The 23,728-nt window shown below is 39.8% G+C and overlaps 1 pseudogene; it reads left to right on the top strand.

Annotated features, from left to right (window-relative positions):
* Positions 1 to 5,121: 5,121 nt before the first annotated feature.
* LOC133923096 (uncharacterized protein At4g22758-like) lies at positions 5,122 to 21,919 on the top strand (annotated as a pseudogene).
* The last annotated feature ends 1,809 nt before the right edge of the window (positions 21,920 to 23,728 follow it).

Below are 23,728 nucleotides of genomic sequence, written 5' to 3' on the forward strand. Positions count from 1 at the left end.
ATCATGCACTAGGAGTGCACTTGTTCGGGCCTCACTGACCCACAAGTGTGAGGCTGTTTCACATTTGTGACATTCCTTTGTCATCCATCACTTGGAATAAGACGGACCCATACACCCCATCCGCATCCTGTCTGGCATTTTATAGTGTACCTCTCCTTCGCATAAGAATGAACCACATTATACGGCCTATGGTGCTGCACTGAGTAGTCCATGAACCAGAATTTCACTTAATCAAGACTATCGAATATCATCCCCTTCTTAATCAACTCCTCCTCAATTTCTCCTTCCTCCTCTGTAGACATTAATCCATTATCACAAAGTGCATTCTTGGTCAATGAAATGTCCGCATAGCTGAAAGGATCAAAATGTCCTTAAAATTCAAACAAACTTGTAGTGGATTAGTTAAAAGTGGAGTCTTCGCAAATTTTGTGGACTCTCCGCATTTTTGCGGAGCCTGCGACCTTTTGTGAACCTTCCGCAAAAATAAATGAAGCTCGAATGTAAACTACGTCTAATGAGTTCTATCTCAAACCGAACTTGCAGATATGCATCTGGAGGTGTCCACTAGCAGATCCACAACGCATCTGCACTCACAAGTACGCACAACCAAGTAGATTTAGTGGAAAGCACAAATCAAAGCAAGAACTCTAAAGTAAACAAACCGAAGTGGAGACACAAAGATTTGTTTCTCGAAGTTCGGATTCGCCACCATGAATCCTACATCTCCATTGAGAAAGCTCCAAGGTGTTAGGTCTCTTTCAACCGTTTTGTCGATCCACTAGCTTGATCTCTTCCCTTGCGAAGGCGAGATAGACATTCACAAACTTTCCCGCGGCTCACCATGAGCACAGGAGCTCGTCAGGCGACGCCTAGTCATCCAGGAGGCTTCACCTCCAAGAGTAACAATGCTTCATGAATTGCTTGATGATGCCCACAAGTGCTCAAGGATGGATTGCTCTCTCTTGTGCTCTCAAACACCAATCTCTCAACCCAACTCTCACAAATCACGCACACACCTCACAAAGAGGGGTTAGGAAGAGCTCTACAAGCCTTTGCCTTAGTTGTGGGCATGAGGAACACCAGCACTAGCACCAGCACCACCTCCAAATGAAGGGAAGGGGTATAAATATCCCACACATAAGAACTAGTCGTTATAGTCAGAAATGTGCGGAGTCTCTGCAAAAATTTGTGAACACTCTAGACTTTAACAGAACTAGCCGTTGTTTAAAAAACTAGCCGTTAGACCTAGAATTTGCGAACCATCCCCAAAATTGTGAACTATCAGCAAAAAGGTGCGGACACTCCACAAAAATGCGGACTATCCATAAAAAAGTGCGGACACTCCGCAGCTTAACAAAACAGCCCAGGTCACCGTAGTGAAAACGCCATATATTTTTGCTACAAACTCCGACTTCGATGATCTTGGACTCTAAAGAAAGCTTATTTGGAGGGCTATCCATCCCAACCAAAACAAGCTCCAAGACCACCAAGTGCAAGTGTTGTGACATGTGTTTTTCTCAAGTTAGTACTTGGATTTGGTTAGTTTGAGCACCGAGACTTGTCAAACCATTCTATGTCTCATCCCTTTTGACAGAGCGGCATACCTATACTCAAGATCAAATATGAAATCTATTTCAACCTCTTGAGCTTGGTCAACTTTAACTTGCCACTTCTTTTCAACTTCACTTCATGAGGGTGCAAATTTTTCTTGTCTCTTCTTCTTGAGCACATCCTCCTTGAGCTTGTGACTTAGGATTCTTAAACACATATGGTCAAGAATCAACTTGACATCCTCGAGCCACCTTAAACCTTATGATTCAACAATGTTTTGATGCTGACAGCATATGACTGCTTATGGCATGATCGGTCCCTCGGCATTAGCCAATACTTGCTCCTTCTCCATCGCATGGATCCCTGCGTTAAGCCCTTTGCTTGCCATTCTCCACTCGCATGGTCCTTTGTAGCCAAGTCAATTGCCACCCCTTAACCATCTTGCCATCTTGAGTCACACATAGCCTCACATCAACAACACGTATTCATTGAATTCTATTTCTTCAATAACATGATCCTTGCTTAAATATTTGCTTTTATATCAATCTTGTGATCAAACAAGCTTTCATGTTGACTTTTCCTAAATTGCTAAGCCCTTGATCAACTTTCTTCATTCTTGATTAAGAATACCAACCATGTGACCAAGCAACCTATCATTGCAATTCCCTTTGATTTATCATTATTATTGATCGCATATCTCTTCATCATCAATATGCACTCATGTATTCTATTTTTTTTAACTTAATCTTCATTTCAATACCTTTCTTAATATTGATGTTATGACCAAGCAAGCTTCCATATAAATTATTCTTTATTAACTAAATCTTTGGTCACTTGTCTTCTTTCTAGGTCAAGATACTAATTTGTGACCAAGCAAGCACTCAACTAAATCTTCCTTGATTTGCAAAGCTCTTGAAATACTAAGTCCTTGGCCACCTTTCTTCTTAGTGTTGCAATCTTTATCAATCTTTATGCACTTTCAATTTTCCTTTAATTATGCAAGCAAACAACCAATGAGACCATACAATTGCACTTGCATCCTTGTCTCTTTTGCCCTTTTTAATATTTGCTCATCATTTCTTTACTTTTGCATACTTCACGTGACATGAGCTTGACTTTGTCATTTGCAAGTAAAAACCAATTCAAACTCAACAAACTTATTACTTCTTTAATTGTTTTTCATTCAATCACCAAAACCCACTAGGGAGCCTATATGCACTTTCAGTAGCCCGACACCTCGGGCACATCCACATGTACAATCTTAGTGTCCTTATCTCCTGTTCCATGTAAATTCCATCCCACTAAGCCTCCTCCTCATCCTCGCCTGCTTCTCCTTCCACCTTAGCACCCACATATCGTTGGTTAACACCAGACACATGTTCATCTTTTTCAATCTCATCATCTTCATCTTTATCCTCACTATCTGACAAAAAGATTGGTGTTTCCTCGACATTTACTTGGGCCTCCTCATCCTCAAAAAAACTATCACCGAAGTAATTACATACCACAGCCAAATCAAAGCTATTGGAACCACTGGCAGCTATCTCATGAACAGAGGCACAAGGTACCTCCGGAACAGTAACATCGGCAAGTTCAGAGACACTGACAACCTTTGGGACAATGACGGGAATTTCCTGAGTCAAATGCTCAGGCTCCACTTCCTAGCTAATATTGGCTAGCACATCTTGAACCGATGGCATCAAGCTTCCTCCGATCTTCCTCCAATACCCACATCAACTACCAACTCTGCGCAACAAATTTGAGAACTATTCACACAGTCCTTGTACAACTTCCAATCATTCTCTGACGCCAACTCCATAATAACATATTGAACCCTACCACCCCAGTCAGTATAAAACCTTCCACATATAGTTACATTACATATATCCACATCAACATTCATAACTGACCTAACCTGAGCAACAATTTCATCAAAGCAAGGAGGGTTCTCAAATTTCAACACTTGCTCCCTCATCTTATCAAACTCCTCATTCGCATTAACCATGCCAAAGAAAATACACGAACAATCCAATCCATCTACACACACAAACTATCCAAACATTACACATATACAAAAATATCATCGCTGTAACACATGCAAATCCTACACATTATCCAATTCAATCCCTACGCCTCATCATTTCATCACAATAATTCAAAAATGCTCTTATATATATATAGAAGAATATGCATTACTCATATACATTAAGCCTATCCATAATTGATTTAATTTTTTACGCTCAAATAATTGCATGCAACAAATTTCACACAATACGTATGTGTAACTATACATACATAACACGTTATATGACCTCCGATCTAACTTGAAACGTAGAAATTTCATAGAACAACATCAACATTATCTTAAACCCTAACTACCCTTGAACTACAAATGCAAGCCAAAACCCCCCCAAAAAAACCTTCCTAGGACACGTTCCCGCAAAATCCCCTTCAAATCAAACTTGATTGGTCGAGATATGGGGGATTCGTCAGCGTCGGAGAGGGAAGCTTCGCCTTTGTCGCGTGCGGCTAGAGAAGGAAGAAGAGGTGGGGGAAAGAGCCAAGGAGGCCTTCTGTATGCAACTGAGTCATGCCAAAGGGGTTGGTGTGATAGCCGGTCACGTCAACTGCCATGGTGTGACTCAGGCCTACCATGTTGAGGACGCATGGCACGGTGTTGGGACGGCCATCAGCGTAGCTATTTAGTCATGCTAAAATGATTGGTGTTACCAAAGATGCTACTTCTTACGATTTTAAATTCCCACTTGCTATTATTAAAATATTAGTTTAAAATGGGAAAAAAATCACAACGCAACTACCCCCGACCAAATCTTCCGCCGACAAGGAAAGAATCAAAGACCCCGACACAATTCCTCATCTTACCCTCCACCGCCCCTCATTACCTACTTGCCATTGACATCCCCTACCCCGGCACCATGGTGTTATTTCCGCACAACACCATCGTAGTTCCCCCCACCCACGCGTAGAATCCAACGTCTCTTCCTGCTGAGACGAGGTGACTTCCCCCTGTCCATGGACTTACTCGAACTGACAGTGTGATCCAGGCCCCATACATGCGCGCTCGTCACTAGATCGACTCCACGGGTGTCCAACCCACCGGCGAAGCTTCCTCCTTCCTCTATTGCGTAAAGCATAATAAAGAAGCTCGCAGTGATGGCGAAGCCAAGGTAAACGTTGCACCAACGACACCACCAAGATACCGACCGAACTCGACTGCCCACTACATTGCCACACTCATCTCATCACCAAACCCCACCCGTGCATGAAGGCAATGACATGTGCGCCCAGATGCCGGAGAGGAGGAAGAGCAGCCCGTAGCTCACCGGCATTCGGGTGGGGCGGTTGCCAGCGGGTGCGGGGCCATCCTCGTCGTCGCGTGGTCACCGCAAGAGCGGGAGCGGCAGCAGCGCACGGGGTCTTCGTACGGTCGTGCGCCCAGCGCAGGATTCGTCGCGGTCCCAAATGATGGCCGGAAGAAGCAAATTCTATAAGACCCTGCCTAGAAAGATCCTCGTGAGACCCTATCCATACCATCTATCCCGTGATCCAATGGCTAGGCTGAAGATGAGAGACAAAGAAAGTGGCGACATATCATCAAAGGGGAGAAGGTCTTTCGTAGGACAGGGTCCTAGAAGTTGCTTCCTGACAAGAGGGGAGGGTCCTCGCACGCTGTGGTTCAGCACGCACGTGCACACCAAGACAGACAGGCTCTCGATCAACTCGTCGCCGCCGCTCGACCAGCTGCACACCTGCTTTGATGTCTTCGCCCCGGACTCGCCCTCCGCTGCCTCCCTCACCGAGTCCAACACCTGGGAGGTACACCTAACTAACTAGCGTGCGCACGAGCTCTAACGTTCTTGTTAGGCACCCGAATTTGTGGAGTTGATTGGTGGTGGGGATGGTTTGGTGTAGCAGGCGAAGGTGGTGGTGAGCGTCATGGTGAAGGGGACTGTCGGGCCGGTGATGGTGATGGTCAGGCTGGGCGCCGGCATTGAGGAGGCCATTGCTGCAGTGGTCGAGAGGTACGCCAAGGAGGGGAGGAGCCCGCGCTTGGGCCTAGCCACGGCCGAGGGCTTCCAGCTCCACCACTCTCACTTCTGCCTTCAGAGTAAGCCACTATGCTTTTACTGTTCTATCACGTTTAGTCGCATAATTAGTATCGCAAACGTTATCTGTTTCTCTATAGGACAAAGTAGTATGTTGAGTAAGAATTTGTGTCCAAACAATTTTGTAATTAGCCAAGTTAGGTGTGCTTGCAATTTGGATGCTAGTGCAACTTGTACTCATGGTGGGTTCATCCAAACGTCCCAACAGTCGTGGAGGTTATTGAATTCAGATTAAGGTTTCCGATTTAGTTTTCGGAGAGTGTGGAATTAAACTGCCGCATAAGGCAGTCTGACTGAACTTGTGATCCAAATATCTGGTCCTGAAGTCTTTTTAACACTTCATTATTAATGATGCAACAAACCGTGGATGCACAAACTTGTAATTTTAATGTTAGTAGCCAAGTTATACATATAGGCATATAGTACTAGATTCCTGCAACCCAGCACAAAATTGTGTAGGTTGGAAAAAATTTACCTGGAAATTTTCTGGTCTTCTTTCTCCTGATTTGAAATGTCATTGTCCAACTAGTCCCAATATTTTACTTCGTCAGGATAACATACAATATAAGTGTATGCTAATTGAGACCAGGATCAAGTTGCTGGACACTTAGTGGATCCTACCATGTTACCTTCGGTCCAAAACATATGTTGTTCTAAAATGCATGCAGTTAAGCCTTTAAAATTTGGAGCACTGCTACAAATTGAAGTATCTAAATTTGTCACATGAGAATGATCTTAGTAAATTCTTCATCAAAATAATTATATGATGTTATAATCTAGGGTTAATTAGATCCGTGCCATTACAGATTTATAGGAATCGAAAAATGTAATTATAAATTGGCTATTTGTAACCATGCCATTACAAATCTGGTTCTGCCACACCAATATCATTTTGTACGCCCGAGATACATTTTGACGCCCCTGTATTTCCATATGGTCCTAAATGCCCCCAGTCTGACACCCCTGGCTCATCTCACTCTTCTCCCTAGCCTTCTCCTGTGCTCATGAACCCTAGCGAAAGTTTGTAGAGGAGAGGGTGAAGCACGGGGAGTCGGCAGTGGGTGCAAGTCGACGGCAACGGGGCAACTGAATCCGCCTGGATCGAGGCAGCAACATCCCCTAGAGGCCGGATCCAGGCGGATTGGGCCAATAGTTGGGGGCGAAGGACCGACACACCTGTAGGCTAAGGCGGGTGGGGCCAGGCCGAGATGAGGCGACACAGGATCTGGCATGGAGCAACAGCTCGGGGAGCATTGAAGCCGGCCGCAGGCAGGCACTAAAGCTGACCGCGGGAGTTGGCGGGAGTTGGTGCACGGATGGACTTGGGGTGGTGCGGATCAACCTCGGCTAATAAAGCAGTGAGCCAACGACCGTAGGTTCGATCCAATTGAGAAGCCTCCATTGTGGAAGCGGATCCGGGGGTGACAAAGAGGAACCCCAGCGTGGATTTAGCTGGGATGACATGGGAAGGTGGAAACGCAGTGGGTGACTTTGGCTAGGGTTCATGAGCGCAGGTAGAAGAGTGAGATGAGTCAGCTCAGACCGGGGGCATTTAGGACCATACGAAGATATGAGGACGTTAGAACATGCCCGGGGCTTACAAATTGGCATTGATGTGGTAGAACCAGATTTGTAATGACATGGTTATAAATAGCCAATTTATAATACTGTTTTCGGATTCCTAAAAATTTGTAATAGCATGAATCTAATTAACCCTATAATGTATATGTGAGATCATGTGATGAAAAAATTTTGGTTTGGATGATGAAATTAGCAGAACAAAGTGATTTAGCATAATAACATTAGGATGATGTTCATGAGTTGCTAAGATATTGCTTAGATATGCTTCGATAGCATAGATAGTTTTGTACGCTATCAGTAGTTGGGATTGCTTATGTTAACATGTTGGTTTTGCTTGAAGTTTATGTTGTGTTGTGTGAACTAATCTTGAGTGAACTCGGGAAGGATTGTGTTCGTACTCATTTGTTGATTCATGTGCAGGTGTTGCTCGAAGGCGAACGTGGTTGATGATGGATCAGTGAACTAAGTTCAGGGATGAACTAAGGTTTGGCGACTAGGTTCAGGAGGAACTAAGGTCGTAGTGATCGAGGATGACATGCGGGATGTTCAGGCTAGAGAACAATGTACATGAAGACAAGATTGCATGTATGTGACTATATGTGTTGCAGAGAAGGGTAGACATACGCAAGGTCATGGGCAACCATATTGTGTGTTTGGATGATGCAGTCATTTGAGTACATGGCAAGGTCAGACTGCAGTTTGATTGGTCAAAGAGTCTAGTCCCATAAGAAATCGAGTGCTAGTCTGAGTTGGACTCGAGCACGAATTAGATTCGGTTATAGGTGGACGTGTTTTGGTATGGTTTGTGTCCAGATGAGACATGACCAGATTGTATCCAAACTAAGGTCGGTTTGGGAGGCTATATATTGAGAGGGTCTTGGTCAGGGCATTGTGTGCTAACGCTAAGAATGAGATCACATTTAGACTTTCGATCTAAAGAGTAGATCTTTCTAGGGTTTAGAATTATGGAAATCCTTGTTGGATGGTTTGGAGAGGCATTGTAACACCCTAATCTCCCAGATTTTACAACTTTTTAAAATTTTCCAACTTTACTGAGTAGCTTCACCAGTTGAGCAGTTTAAAACCTATTTTCATAAACAACCAAGCAACCTAGGTATTATTTCTTGTGCATTGCATGCTGAGTTTTGCTTGGAGCCAGTAAATGTATTAGAGTTCTTTTTCTTTTTCTCTTTGGTGTTTTGGAATGAAAAAGGTTTTGAAAAAGTTTTTACAAAATTCAATAGTGGGTAGGTTAAGGATCTTAATGGTTGGAATTCAAAAATCCTTGAATTTATCATCTATTCCATCCTTGATCATACTTGATTCTTCTCTAGTTCAATTCAAATCTTATCGAAATCCTTGTTTAAAGCCAATCTCTCCTCTTTATCAAATTCTACCCAAATTCAAATTCAAATTTCTTATCTACTCTCATTCTTTTCAACCTCATTTTTCATTTATCTCAAATTCACTCCAAGCTAAATTCAATTCAATCCCTATTCAAATTTCTCTGCAAAAGTTTCTTTTCTAGAACCCTTGATGTGCCTAAGGTGTCATTGGAACCAATCCTGCCCAAGCCCAAGCCCTTGGTCGGCACACAAGTCATCTAGAAGGTCCAACACAAAGGATCCACAAAATCTATGGATATTCGCGGAGTCCTGGGCAGCCTCATCTTTCAATGCAGTTTCGGAGTTCAAGACAGCCTCAAATGCAAATCTTGACAATACCAAATTTGTAGGTCTAGCCGAGTGCTTCGATTTGAAACTATGAAATCCCCCTTTTGGATAATGGAGCTAGGAGTTATGACCCCTGAAATAGCAGATAAGTTTCAGTTCAAACAGTTTATCTTGTGACTCATTTTTGGAAATCAAAATGGTGTTTTCAGAAGTTCCAATGAATACCAAAGTTGTAGATCTTTTCGAGTACTACAATTTAGAGTCCAGAAATGTTAATTTGGAGTCCTTATAGTGGAGATATCGTCATTGGAATAAAGATGTCTGAAAAAGGAAATCCTAACCGACTCGAACTCGAATCCGAATCGTGTCCGGCTTGGACTCCACCTCAACCAGTTGCGCCTAGCCCTCTAAATAGGTGTTGGACGTCCTCCCCTACCCCTTTTACATCCCTCCAAGCCCTAGCCGCCACAGGTGCCCTACCCGTGAGCCGCCATTCGCCAGTGTCGCCGCCGTCACCGTCTGTGATGCGCTATGTCGTCTTCGCGAATCCTCCTTCCCTGATCGTCAAAGAAAAGTGAGGACCCCTCCTTATCCTTCCTTACCCCTATTTCACCATCATACTAAGTCCCTAGCTAAGCCCTAACCCAGGCCAAAGCACGATCTACGCCGCCATAGTTGTCTCCATCGCTGATTAGCATCGATGTTCCCGACTGACCATAAGTAAAATCATCATGTCCTTTCACCAGCGCATGACCCATGATGTTTCCCATGCCCTCACCAACCGAGTCATCCAGTAGAGCAGCCAAACCATCTGGATCAAGGTCGATATGCCCTCTGTCTAGTTTCTTGACATGTTATGCACGCACTGAGTTTTCTGTATGGATGTTCCATCTACATCTCGGTGTGTCCCACAGAGTCTTCTAAATATCCCGATGTTCCCTTCACTGGTTGTGCAGCGACACGTCTAGAAGGCAGCTGCCAACTGCAGCATGCCGCAACCGTCACCCATCTCATCTCCGTTGATTGATCTTCCTCTCATGGGATGATCTTCCCAAATCCATGCTATAGCATTGTGTTGCCGGGATATGAATGTCTCTGTTCAAACGGTTCCTCAAAATTCATAGCCAATCTCTGGGAATGTGAGCATCTTTGTTGCTGCATCTGTTCGCAGTTACCACTAAACCTAACCGCAGTCATCGATGTTTTGCCGCTACCTCAGATGACCCCTTCCAAAACTGACCATACCTTTGAGTTAGCCTTTTCGCGTTCTACACTATGCTTCCCTAGTTTTGCTGAAACACCACTGAAGCCCAATATCGATGTCAGTGGCCACGCGCCCTATCGCTATCTTCGACGAAACCCAAGCTTCCGCTGCTATGCAGACTTACCGGTAGTATCCTTAACATAGAAGCATAACCCCGGCCACTTGATCATGGGTGATCGAGACTGGATCTCAGTGTACATTTTCTTTAATCCAAGATGATCCTTGCATGGCATGCCAAGTCAGCACCACATCATCCTCTTTAGCCTAATCAGTGAAGTCTAGTCAGCCCTATACCTCTTGAACCTTACACAATAATATTGTCAAGTCTGACATAATGATTGCGTAATAAACCTTTTCCTATAGGGAGATAACTCCGGTAAACGAGCCTTTCCTTTTCAGCCTAATCCATCTTCTGAAAGCCGTTATCTTTCATCCTAACTCCGACTTAGGCGATTCTTGCACCTAAATTTCTTCTCTAAAATCATACCCATCTAACCATAGTGTTTTTAAAGTGTTCTGATTATGCTTGGTATGTTGTTCTTAGTGTTTTCCTTTGTGCTGTTTGTCGATAGTTTTCGCGATTAGTCAATGTTCCAGATGAGCTAGAAGGACTTCAAGACCAAGACTTCTCTGAAGACCCAACTGAGTCGAGTGAAGGTAAGTTGTGTTCTTGAACATACTTATCTCAATTTTTAAATGTTTTGTTTTATAGACATCCATACTAATAATTTACTGGGAATTCCAAGAGTTAGGCTTTACCATAGTTTTCCCTTTATCATCATTGTCGTCTTAGTATGGTTTTGGGTTATGTAAGGGTAGGTGATGCTTAGCCTTGCTTTAGGATGGTAATCATGATTAATTCTCTACGAACTTGATAATGGTCCTATGCAACAATGATAAAATATGATGGAATAACTTTTGTAGCAACATAGTATAGGGATTTGAGCATGTGGTATGATGGGATGTATGGTTTGAAAAGTGGTAGCCTTGCTCAAACCTAAGGACCAGTTCGTGGGGTGACCTTTCTATGTTTACAGTACAACCATAAGCCTGGTATGGGTCAGGCCTAGCCAATTAATTTGCTACTCTTAGCATAGTGTAGACCAGGCTGAAGAGTGGTGAATAGACGATGTCTTGGGATCCGAAAGGCTTAAGAGTGGGCTTCCATTGTTGAGGTGGAATCACGTGACGGTGAAACCTTAGCGGGTAGATATGTGCTGAGAGGAGCATTGTAAAGGCTTTGTAGTGATCTCTTGGACACACATCTTGGATGCGTGCAAGTGTCTAGCTAACACGGGCAAAATGGAGACTTAGTCACTTGCTTGTGGGTGATGAAATCACGACTTGTTGGTATGTATAACCTCTGCAGAGTTAAAACTGAATATTCAGCCATGCTCACGGTCACGAATAGCACGGAAAACCTACCATGATTACAACTTGATGGTTTGGTCAGTGTGGTCAACTGTGGTGGTGGGGACCATAGTTGAGGTGTGGGTCAGTCCTGATGGTGGGAATCGTTGTTGAGGTGGTTAGTAGTTCAACTTTGGCGGTGGGAGCCATGGTTGAGGTGTTAGGTGTTCAACCTTGGTGGTTAGAACCTTGGCTGAGGTGGTCAGTTGGTTAAGTCAATATTGGTGGAATCTTGAGGTGGTTGGTTGTTTATAGTCATATACTTAATTATTACTGCTTTTCAAATGTTTTTACTTAAATATTGTTTTATGCAAAAGAGCCAAACTAGCCTTACCTTGTCAAAGCCTTAATATGCACAATATTTTCTTCACAACTTTCTGAGTACGACATGTGCTCACACTTGCTATAACTAAACACTCAGTTGGGAAAGAATTCAAAGACCTCGTGAAAGATGCATTCTAGTGAGGTGTTCTCTGTCGATTGCCTATGGAGTTATCTGTGAACATGTTGAAGACTATCAGGAAAAGGTTGTGACGTCTAGGCGCATGTCTCCCAATTTATGCAATGAAAATCAAGTTTCGTAAGTTGATGAGTTGCTAAGTTGGATTTTTCTTTCTGTTCTATATTCTGCGTACTTGGTTTTTGGTTTCGATTAATTTCGTGTTTCTATCCAGTTTCATTTTGGTTTAATCCATCTAAATTCTTTCTAGAATATCTAGTGTTTGATCTGAGAAAATTTTGAGTGATTTTGGTTCGATCTCAAGTAGCTTTTTGGTCAACTCGACTAGGTTTTGATCTATTCGATTTTGGTTGATAAAGTCTACTTCAACTAGGTATAATTCTTGACCCACATATCCGATTGACTCGATTCTTATTGGGTTAGTTTTGTATTTGAATCTAGTTTTAGCTCTCCAAATTTGAGGCCAGTTGTACCTACAGATCTTTCTCTATATTATTTCTACTAGAGCATGTATAATCTGTTTTGAGTGGAATACCAAGTTTAAATCAATTTTTGTTTTAGGTGAATTAATTCTTGAATTTATTTTTCGCAATCATTCACCCATCTCTTATTGCCTTATTAGAGTATAATCGATCATACAGTTAGTATTAGAGCCTTAATCCTTTCTAATTGATCTGAATCAGTAATTAGAAATATAGTTTCAGATAGGTATTCCACAAAACCTTGTGTTTTTGATAGAGTTGATTTTCAGTTCTGGAAGGCGAATATGGAGTCCTACATTCAAGCATAGGACTTTTCAATTTGGTAAAAGGTTTATAAGCCATACGTAAAAGAACAATGAGGTGACAATGCAAAACATGTCGGTCGTCGAGGCGAACATCAAGGAAAGTAACTTGATCATCCAAGGATTATAAAGGATCAACTTTGACCGAGTTGTACATCTCGAGTCAGGGCATGAGGTATGAAAAGCACTTTATGATTATCATGAGGGCTCAACTACTATAAACGAGATATGTCAGAATTTATTTAAGAACAATTACATGTGTTTTGAGATGAAGCCTGGTGAGTCACTAGATAATTTATTTGCTTGGTTTAATAAAATTCTTAGCAATTTACATGCTATTAATATTATACTGATACTGAGAATGCACATCAATTACTAGGAGCTTTAGATATGTTAGTGTGGGAGATGAAAGTTATGTTCTTTATTCTAAATTAAAAGCTCATGACCTAGATGTCTTTACTAGGAAGAATGTTAATAAATCAATTGTTTTGGTCTCTCAACCTAGCATGTCTCATATTGAATCTTCCTCATCAAGCTTTTCATTATCTTTTATATATTAACTAACCAATGATCAGCTTGAGTTGATTCCTGAAGAAGATTTAGCACTACTCTCTACTCGTTTCTCTAAAGCATTGCAGAATGTGCGTATGAGAAAGAAAGGAAGTGAAGGTCCTTAAAGATGCTATGAATGTGGTGATCTCAACTATATTCATTCTAATTGTCCTAAACTTGCAGAAAAGATATCAAAAGAGGAGAAGAAGAAAAATAAGCACTCGTTTAATGATAAGGAGAAAATGAAGAGTTTTCTCAGCCATAAGATTGTGTGTCGAATTCTTTCGGCACTCAAACAAGTCAACTTGAGTTATGTTGATTCGGAGAGCAGCGAGGATGACACAACATCCAAGAGCAAGACATTGTGTGATTTGACTGGGTTATATCTCATGGCAAGCAACAAAGAAAGCGTGACAGCGATGGTAATGAGGTATTGCCTACTTATGATGATCTATTTGATGTTGTTGTTTGTCTTAGTACATTCTAAGAGAAACGTGATAAAAAATTAAGAAACATGATGTTTTAATTGAATCACTGAATTTTGAAATTGCAAGACTTAAGGTTTTAATTCCTGATGATGATACTTGCAAGTCATGTGACTTAATTTATACTGAGTTCACTTCTCTTAGAGATGTTCATGCTTCTACTCTTCAGAAACTCAGAGAAGAAATTGAGAAGAATGAGAAACTTGTTGTGCTAAATTGGAGTCAAGTTAAAAATGGTAGTTGTTCAACATCTAATTTGTTTGATTCAACTTCCTGTTCTAATTGCTCAATTTTGGAATTGAAGTTGAATGATGCTAATACTAAAGTTTCTCAGATACCTAATGACATGATTACTCATGAGGTTCTTTCATGCTCTAATTGTTGTAAACAAAAGAAACCTATGAATGTTGCTTGTAATAAGTGCCTAGCTCTTTCTAAATAGATTGATTACTTGAAAAAAACTTTAGAACATTTTTCTAAGGAAAAGAAAAATATGAACTTAATTTTAAATTCATCTAAGTAAGTACATGTAAACAAGGTTTAGATTTTAATCTTTATGCTCGTTCTAAGACAAATGTACCTACTATTGTTAGAGCTCTTGGTAGTAGCAAATTTGAAAAACTTGCTGAATCAAAACCTAAGAATGTTGTTTCTAAGTCTGCTGGATTTTTATCTTCTATAATGAATGCAAATGTAGCTTCTTCTTTTAAATCTACACATCAGGTTAAGTACACTTACACTCATTGTGGTAGAGATGGACATTTAGTAGAGTTTTGCTTTAGACTAGCTAAACATCAAAGGAAGGAAAAGTTTAAGGCTAGGTCTAATTTCTGAAAGGCATGTGTTATCCCTCGTAAGGTTGTGGCACCTCGCTTTATTCCTCAGGTGAAATAGTCATCACATTTTTATACTCGTGTAATTCGTCAAGAGCCTACTTAGGCTTCTCGAGCTGATACTACTCGGGTTGCTACTGTTTCTCGAGTTGAATCTACTCGAGCTTCTCGAGTTGAGTCTACTCGAGTTACTCGTATTTTGCCTACTCATATTTCTAGTCGAGTGACTCAGTATTGAATCCATAAATGCTTTATTACTAGCCCCAGTACCGAGGCATCCACATCTTTTGTTGCTTTGTAGGTTTCTCGAGTAAGGAAGGAGAACATATGGTTAGTTTACTGGATGCTCACACCATATGTCCGGTAATAAGAATTGGATCTCTTTCTTGTACGTATATCTCATGCGGAGAGTGTTATATTTGGAGATGCTTCTTCTACTTCTGTTGTGGCAAAAGGTACAGTGCATGTAAATGATAAATTTATGTTCAAGGATGTTTCTCTAGTTGACAACTTAAAATTTAACTTGCTTTCTGTCTTACAAATGATTGTTAAAGACCTTGAAGTGTGTTTTAAAAAAATGAATGCAAAGTATTAGATGCTTCAGGTGATCTTGTTTTTAGTATTTCACATTTTGGAAGAATTTTTAAGGCTGATTTTGATGCATCACCTTCTTTAAGCTTAGATGTCTTATTGCAAATGATTCTAAAGATCTATTCTTTTGGTATCGTAGACTTGGTCATATTGGTCTAGATCATCTCACTCGAGTTAGTGGTTTAGATCTTATTTGTGGCTAGCCTAAGCTTAAGGGTGATAACGAGATAATTTGATCTTCTTCTAGACATGGTAAAATGCATTTAGGTTCAGATCTTCCTATTACCATAGTTGTGACAAATGCATTTGGTCAACTTTTGCACGTTGATACTGTTGGTCCTTCTAGAGTACGATATTTTAGAGGTAAATGATATGTACTTCTTATTGTTGATGATTTCTTTGGATACTCTTGGGATTTCTTTGTGGCATCTAAGGATGAAGCTTTTCATCATTTTAGGAATCTATTTCTTAGATTGTCTGTTGATCTTTTTGGTTCACTTAGAGCTATTAGAAGTGATAATAGAATAGAATTTAAAAATTCTTCTTTTGATCATTTTTGTGCCGATAAAAGTATTGAACATCAATTTTCATCACCTAAAGTACCTCAACAAAATGGTATAGTTGAAAGAAAGAATAGAACTCTGGTTAAGATGGCTAAGACTATGCTAGATGAATTTTCTACTCCTAGAAAATTTTAGGCTCAAACTATTCTACTGCTTGTTATATTTCAAATTGTGTTTTCTTGAAATCTAAATTGGGTAAAACTTCATATGAGCTATGGTTTGGATATAGGCCTAGTGTATCTCACTTTAGAGTTTTTGGTTGTAAGTGCTTTGTGCTGAAATCTGAAAAGTTGGATAAGTTTGAGTTCAGATCAACTGATGGTATTTTTCTTGGATATCCTACTCATACTCGTAACTATCGTTTGCTTGTTTGGATACTAACAAAATTGTTGAAATCTGTGAGGTTACTTTCGATGAGGCTAGTCCTAGAACTAGATTAAATGATAAAGATATAGGTACGCATGTTCAGGGGGAGTCTGAGAGCATATTTGTGTATGATGATGAGGAGGAGGATGAGATTTTAATTCATGTGACATAATCAGTTGAAGATCATTTGGTAGCTTCGACTACTTCGGCTATAGTTGGGCATCATCAAGCTACTACATTATCTGTGCATGTTGAAGGAGAAGAAGAGATTATTTTTGGAGTCAATGCTCCTTTGCACATTCAGCGGAGTCATCCACCTGATCAGATGATTGGAGATTTGCATGAACGAGTCACACGATCCAGATTTATTGATTCTAATTCTCATGCTCATTTAGCTTTTGTTGCTTCTTTTGAACACAAAGATATTTTTCATGCATTAACTGACGAATCTTGGATCATTGTCATACATGAGGAACATGAAAATTTTGAACGCAACAAATTTTGGAAGCTAGTTGCACGTCCTCCATGTCATACCTTTATCAGAACTAGATGTGTTTTCAAAAATAAACGAAGTGAGGATGATATTGTTGTTAGAAATAAGGCTAGACTTGTAGCTCAAGGTTTTACACAGGTAGAAGGGCTAGATTTTGAGGGAACTTTTGTTCTGGTTGCTAGACTAGAAGCCATTAAAATTCTTTTTAGCGTTTGCTGCATCTAAAGGTTTTAAGTTATATCAAATGGATACCAAAAGCGCTTTTCTGAATGGCTACATTAATGAAGAGATTTATGTTAAGCAACCACCTGATTTTGAAAATCCTATATATCCAAATCATGTATATAAGTTGTCTAAACTTTTGTATGATTTAAAACAAGCTCCTAGAGCATAGTATGATAGGTTTAAAACTTTTTTGCTTAAAAAGAGTTTTGTAATGGGAAAAGTGGACAAGACTTTGTTTGTGTTCAAGAATGGTAATGATTAATTATTTTCTCAAATTTATGTAGGTAATATTATTTTTGGTTGTTCTTCTCATACTTTGTTGTCCCAGTTTTTAGAAACGATGAGTAGGGAATTTGAGATGAGCATGATGGGTGAACTAACATATTTTTTTGGGTCTTCAAATCAAACAAACCAAATAAGGTACTTTTGTTCGTCAAAATAAGTATACACAAGACTTGCTACGATGTTTTGAGATGGAAAACAGCAAACCGATCATGACACCTATTGGAGCAACAACGACGCTTGATCCTGATGAAGATGGTGAGCCAGTTGATCAAATAGAATATAGAAGCATGATTGGATCATAGTTTTGAGATGGAAAACAACAAGCCGATCATGACACCTATGGAGCAACAATGACACTTGATCCTGATGAAGATGGTGAGCCAGTTGATCAAATAGAATATAGAAGCATGATTGGATCATTTTTGTATCTTACTATTTCATGGCCAGATATATAATTTGTTGTGCTTGTGTACACAATTTCAAGCTTCCCCACGTGCTTCACATTGATAAGCTGTCAAACAGATTTTCAGGTATCTTCATGACACTCAAGACTATAGCATATGACTTTCTGCTTCTTCTTGTATTAGCTTAAGAGCTTTTTTTTATCCTAATTTTGAAAGCTGCATAATTGATAGAAAAAGTACATCTGATACATGTGATTTCTTGGGTAATGCTCTTGTTGCATGGTCATCTAGAAAATAATCCTCTGTTGCACAATATACTACTGAATCTGAATATGTAGTCGTTGCTAGTTGTTGTTCACAAACTCTTTGGAAAATTGCTATAGTTAAAGATTATGAGGTTAATTTAGATAGTGTTTCACTTTTCTGTGGTAACACTAGTGCTATAAGTATTGCTAAAACTTTGTGCAATATTATCATACTAAACATATTGACATCAGATTTTATTTTCTTAGAGACAATATGAAAAAAGGAACATTGAACTTTTCCATGTATATAATGAACACCAATCGATAGACATTTTCACAAAACCTTTGGTTTCTTCTCGTTTTACTTTTCTTCGGGGATTACTTAGTATTATTCAAACTATGTGATTATTTTGAGGGGCAGTTTTTTATGTCTTGGAGATTTTTGAATTAGAAAATTATGAAATATGATGAGCATCATATATGATAGATATGTGACTTTTGAAGCCAATGCTTATGCTACATGAGAGTTTTTGCACCTTCATATCTATATATGTAGGATGTAGTTTTGTCATGATTTTTTAATCGGAATGATAACTCGAATTAAATCTTGTCATGGTTAAACTCTCTTGATTGCTTTTGATCTTTGATAAAAATTCTATATGTGAAAGACTCAAAGAAATAGAATATGTTGAATAATAGTTGATAGGTGAAAGATCAAGAAAGTATGCACTGTCGCACTTCTTCTTTCTGAGATTGCTTATCATTGCACTTTGATATGAACTTGAAAGAAGTCATGTATGGCCGTAACCATTGTCTTAAGTTTCTAATTGTCTTTTCGACATAGACTTCGTACAGTTGGATAGAATAAGGCTCATGGTGGATATAATTTCTTGCAAAATAATATGAGATGTTCTTGATAGCACAATTGGTATCTTGTTACATGTGGTTTTAATCAAAACAATGACATACTTTTTGTATCCATATTTTGATAGCATATAATTTGAGGATTCAAGTAGTTGAGATTGTGAGGCCATACCTTGCAAATAAATTATTAATTATACTTGATAAGTTGTGCTCACACTGTATTTTTACATGTGTAGATGGGTTGGTGCAGATATTCTTGGTAGTGTGGCTTGGTTGAGTATATGTTATATATGTGGTTGATATATGTTGCTCATTATGATAAAAACAACAAAAAGATTTGATTCTCTCTTTTGAATTTTTGATAAAGTCATTGCGAAAGGGAGAGAGAGAGTTGCTCATTTCAAGAAAGATTTTTGGTTTTTCTCAAAGTGGGAGAGATTTTCCATGTTTGAAATTTTTCTTGATTTTTATTTCACTTTGCATTTGATTTTAAAATAAAATCATATCTTTTAAGAGATTGTCAATGTTCACATGAGGGTTGCTAATGTTTTTAACAAAGGGGAGATTATGAGATCATGAGATGAAAAGTTGATTTGAATGATGAAATTGGCGGAGCAAAGTGATTTAACATAATGACATTAGGATGATGTTCATGAGTTGCTAAGATATTGTTTAGATATACTTTGATAGCACAGATAGTTAGATGAGCTATCAGTAGTGAGATTGCTTATGTTAGCGTGTTGGTTTTGTTTGAAGTATGTGTGGTGTTGCGTGAACTGATCTTGAGTCAAGCCGGAAAGGACTTGTGCTCGTGCTGGTTTTTGATTCATGTGCAAGATGTTGCTCGAAGGAAAACATGGTCGATGATGAATCCACGAACTAAGTTCAGGGATGAACTAAGGTTCGGTGACTAGGTTTAGGAGGAATTGAGGTCGTAGTGATTGAGGATATCATACGGGACGTTCGGGCTAGAGAACAGTGTATGTGAAGACCAGGTTGCATGTATGCGACTAGATTCGTTACGGAGAAGGACAGACATACGTGAGGTTGTGGGGAACTAGATTGTGTGTTCAGATGATGGAGTCGTTCGAGTACATGGAAAGATCAGGCTGCGGTCTGATTGGTCGAAGAGTCCAGTCCTATAAGGAATCGAGTGCTAGTCTGAGTTGGACTCGAGCACGAATTAGATTCGGTTATCAATGGACGTGTTTTGGTATGATTTATGGCCAGGTAGGATACGATCAGGTTGTTTCCAAACCAAGGTCGTTTTGGAAGGCTATATATTGAGAGGGTCTTGGTCAGGGCGATGTGTGCAGCGCTAAAAACGAGATCAGATTTAGACTTTTGATCTAGAGAGTAAATCTTTGTTAGATATTTTGGAGAGGCATCTTGTTAATTCATCTATGCAATGAAAATTAAGTTTTGTAAGTTGATGAGTTGTTAATTTGCAATATTCTTTTTGTTTTATATTCATCGTAGGTTGATTTTCGATTAATTTTTTGTTTCTATCAAGTTTTATCTTGGTTTAATCCATCCAAAACCTTGCTAGAATATCTAGTGTTTGATCTGAGAAAAATTCGAGTGATTTTGGTTTGATCTCGAGTAGTTTTTTGTCAACTCTAATAGGTTTTGACCTACTTAATTCTGGTTGATAAAGTCTGCTTCGATAGATATAATTCTTGATTCACATATCTGATTGGCTCGATTCTTATCAGTTTAGTTTTATTTTTGAATCTAGTTTCAGCTGTCCAAATTTGAGAGCAATCGAACATATGGATCTTTTTCTACATTATTTTTATTAAAACATGTATAATCTATTTCGAGTAGAATACTAATTTTAAATCAATTTTCGACTTGAATGAATTAATTCTTGAATTTGGTTTACACAATCATTCACTCTCTTTGATTATTTTATTAGGTATAATCGATCCTATAGTACAGGGAACCATATCTATATCCTAAATGAAAAGTCAGACAATAGGAGTTAGTATTGATTTAGAGCAATTTTAGGAGACTCGTTCAGTGGGATCCTGGCCTAGATTTTTGTATTTTCCTGCTCAGATAGGCTATTCAATGGGGATTCGGGAGGATCATCCTGATGCTTTAGAATATACTTGTTATCCTCGCCTCAGGGTCAACTATAGCCTGCAGGCAACTTGAAGTCAGGTGTGACTGGTCCAGCTTGAGGCATGGGTTGGCCCCCTTTTCTGGACATGCCTCATGGTTCTAGAAAAATGTACAACAACTATTCAGTAGCGTCTTGTTTGCCATATGTGGGACGCCAAGCTATACATTTAAGATTAAATAGAACATATTTTAGTAAGTGAACTGCTATGTGGTTTTAATGAATTTCAATTATAACTGTTTGATACCCAACATAACTCTGGTACAAGTTAAAGGGAGCTCAAGTTTCAGCCGATAACCAGTTGTCTGTCAACTCTAAATTCAAGATTTTGAAATGAATTTGGATATCTTTTCATTTTGTATGATATATTACAAAATCATGTGTATACATGCTGGAGCTATTTGTTATTAAAACCACTGGCAACAGTATTTCAGCATCAGAAAGTAGAACCCAGGCAGCTAGTTCATTGTATGCATCAGAAACTGGGCGTATAGGAATTTGTTCAAAGTATTGCTTCTGGAGTCTGGACGATGATATTTATGAATAGTATGTCGACATTTTATTAATGGAGCAGAATATATGAACATTAGTGACTAATCACCACTGCACTCACTGAGCCCTATTCATTCAAGTTCATTTGCTCAAGTGACTTTGAACGACAAAGTTGGCATTTTCAATTTACCTTGGGAGTGCACTTTTTGGTTCAAATTTCCATGAAAATGAGTAATATTATCAGCAGAGTAACATGCTAAAACTTTTTGCTGACAGGTCCGAACAAAAGTGATAAAATTGGAGATGCGGGAGGTAGAAGTTTCTACCTACACAAGAACAATGGAACCAATGGCCTTTACCTCCAGAGCTAAGAACCTGACTGATGTAAATTCAAGTGGTAGTGAAATAGCACGGAGCTACGGAGGACAACTATCCGGTGCTCCATACCACTGTCAGGTTTTCACCATTGTCATCATGAAGTTAGATAAAATTCGCAGGCGGACGAAAAGGATTTGGAGGTTCATCACCTGCAATAACTGTACATGACATGCTGACATGAATTTGTTGATAGTATGGTATGCATCCAAGTAGCAGTTAACCAGAACACGGTATGATATAATCCTAGTAGTACAAAAAGGATTTGGAGGTTCATCACCTGTGATACCTGTACATGACATATTGACATGAATTTGTTGATGGTATGGTATGCATCCAAGTAGCAGTTAACCAGAACACGGTATGGTATAATCCTAGTAGTACAAAAAGGATTTGGAGGTTCATCACCTGCGATACCTATACATGACATATTGACATGAATTTGTTGATGGTATGGTATACATCCAAGTAGCAGTTAACCAGTACACGATATGGTATAATCCTAGTAGTAGTCAACTAGTGTACGGTGTGGCGTCTATCCTAATAGTAATTAACCAGTATATTGTGTGCCGGCATGGTACACATCCCATTAGTGGCTAGCCAATATTTTCACGGTTTGCCAGCAGGAGATACAGACATCTTTCTTCAGTGTTAATCACAGAAAAGATCATAGCTGAACCATAGTATAGGTTTCCAGCAACACCTACAAAATGTAAGCTACTTTTATTGACAGCTGACAATGTATCTGTAGGGTATCTGAAATGTTACTGGAGCATAAAAGAGATAATTGATACGGGTTTGCCAGATCCTCATAATTGTTGTGAGCAGGTAAGGTATTAGTACAACCGAAGATCTTGAGGCCTACTACTGATGATGCAATGATCTGCAATAAGTATTTGTATAACCACACTAAGTTTCCAATCCACATAACCATGCACCAAGTTGGAAGCACAGGAAGACTGTCGTCGAATGAAATTCGACCGCTTATTGTAATCACACAAGATAAATTTACAAAAGCAAAGGGGTAGCAACTTGGATATACTATTAGGGAAAATCAATTGTCAAAGAGTTGTGAAGGAGAGCAAGGGTGAGGGTTAGGAGATGGCAATGAGCACAAAACCTACGGTTAGAGGTTACACAAACCTATGCTCACGAGCTAATTCCTAAATCTGTGTCCGCACCTATTACCCATCACAGGTAAGAAATAAAACCTACGTCCATCGCCTGTGGGCACCATGTACCCACGGGTGATATAAGAAACCCCTCATATTCTGGTGAAAGAAGGGTCATGACGCGGTCATGTGTCTCCGACAGTCACCCCCTTCAAATATTACGTGGCAATACTCATGTTCAGAGAATATAGAAGCATCTATTCAAAGTATACTGGCTACATATTGTGCTTGGAAAAACTAGAGTAGCAAAAAATCAAGGGCAAGGAATAAGACGGAAATAAAATAACGTAGAAGTATTTGGCACGCCTGCTGAACTATATAAGTATTTGAGCATACATGTCAGATGCTTGGAGTAGGTATATAGGTAAAATTGGCACGCATAAGCTTTTTTATGCCTAAGTATGTGTGTCCATTGGGTTTAGATACAAACATGCACCCAGTATGAGTAAATAATACTATCTGCTTCATGCTCACCACCGACTATCCGCTCGACGGAGCCACGTACGACCGAGGCTGCGCGCGCGCGTCGGCAAGTAGAACCCCAGCGGGGTTTAGCTTCTATTTCCTCGCTACCTTTTGCCTCTCTCTCTCCCTTGCTCATGGCGGCGCTAGCAGCTCCACCTCTCACTCTCTAGTTCGGCTGCAGTCCCCAGAGGAGATGGGACAAATACTGTAGGGTTAGGGTTTGGACTAGCGTCAGATACATTTTGATCCAGTGAGATAGATGGAGGACACTTGATCGGATCGGACGGATACAGTTCATAGCGCATGTAGGTCGGGCCGGGTGTAGTGATTTTGCACTTGGGCT

This window comes from Phragmites australis, chromosome 6 (genome assembly GCF_958298935.1).
Source record: "Phragmites australis chromosome 6, lpPhrAust1.1, whole genome shotgun sequence".
NCBI lineage: Eukaryota > Viridiplantae > Streptophyta > Magnoliopsida > Poales > Poaceae > Phragmites > Phragmites australis.